The following is a 1,711-nucleotide window of genomic DNA, read 5'->3' on the forward strand; positions in this document are numbered from 1 at the left end:
GACTGGATACACCCTGGACCCAAACTGCTATAGACCTATATCCATCCTGCCCTGCCTATCTAAGGTCTTCGAAAGCCAAGTCAACAAACAGGTCACTGACCATCTCGAATCCCACCGTACCTTCTCCGCTGTGCAATCTGGTTTCCGAGCCGGTCACGGGTGCACCTCAGCCACACTCAAGGTACTAAACGATATCATCACCGCCATCGATAAAAGACAATACTGTGCAGCCGTCTTCATCGACCTCGCCAAGGCTTTCGACTCTGTCAATCACCAAATTCTTATCGGCAGACTCAACAGCCTCGGGTTTTTCGGATGACTGCCTTGCCTGGTTCACCAATTACTTTGCAGACAGAGTTCAGTGTGTCAAATCAGAGGGCATGCTGTCCGGTCCTCTGGCAGTCTCTATGGGGTGCCACAGGGTTCACCTGGCCGACTCTTTTTCTGTATATATCAATGATGTTGCTCTTGCTGCGGGCGATTCTGATCCACCTCTACGCAGACGACACCATTCTATATACTTTCGCCCGTCATTGGACACTGTGCTATCCAACCTCCAAACGAGCTTCAATGCCATACAGCACTTCCGTGGCCTCCAACTGCTCTTAAACGCGAGTAAAACCAAATGCATGCTTTTCAACCGATCGCTGCCTGCACCTGCATGCCCGACTAGCATCACCACCCTGGATGGTTCCAACCTTGAATATGTGGACATCTATAAGTACCTAGGTGTCTGGCTAGACTGCAAACTCACATCAAACATCTCCAATCAAAAATCAAATCCAGAGTCGGCTTTCTATTCCGCAACAAAGCCTCCTTCACTCACGCTGCCAAGCTTACCCTAGTAAAACTGACTATCCTACCGATCCTCGACTTCGGCGATGTCATCTACAAAATGGCTTCCAACACTCTACTCAGCAAACTGGATGCAGTCTATCACAGTGCCATCCGTTTTGTCACTAAAGCACCTTATACCACCCACCACTGCGACTTGTATGCTCTAGTCGGCTGGCCCTCGCTACATATTCGTCGCCAGACCCACTGGCTCCAGGTCATCTACAAGTCCATGCTAGGTAAAGCTCCGCCTTATCTCAGTTCACTGGTCACGATGGCAACACCCATCCGTAGCACGCACTCCAGCAGGTGTATCTCACTGATCATCCCTAAAGCCAACACCTCATTCGGCCGCCTTTCGTTCCAGTACTCTGCTGCCTGTGACTGGAACGAATTGCAAAAATCGCTGAAGTTGGAGACTTTCATCTCCCTCTCCAACTTCAAACATCAGCTATCCGAGCAGCTAACCGATCGCTGCAGCTGTACATAGTCTATAGGTAAATAGCTCACCCTTTTTCACCTACCTCATTCCCATACTGTTTTTATACTGTTTTTATTTATTTACTTTTCTGCTCTTTGCACACCAATATCTCTACCTGTACATGCCCATCTGATCATTTATCACTCCAGTGTTAATCTGCAAAATTGTATTATTCGCCTACCTCCTCATGCCTTTTGCACACATTGTATATAGACTGCCCATTTTTTTCTACTGTGTTATTGACTTGCTAATTGTTTACTCCATGTGTAACTCTGTGTTGTCTGTTCACACTGCTATGCTTTATCTTGGCCAGGTCGCAGTTGCAAATGAGAACTTGTTCTCAACTAGCCTACCTGGTTAAATAAAGGTGAAATAAAAAAATAAAAATAAAAAAAA

This window comes from Oncorhynchus keta, unplaced genomic scaffold (assembly GCF_023373465.1).
Source record: "Oncorhynchus keta strain PuntledgeMale-10-30-2019 unplaced genomic scaffold, Oket_V2 Un_contig_23758_pilon_pilon, whole genome shotgun sequence".
NCBI classification, from domain to species: domain Eukaryota; kingdom Metazoa; phylum Chordata; class Actinopteri; order Salmoniformes; family Salmonidae; genus Oncorhynchus; species Oncorhynchus keta.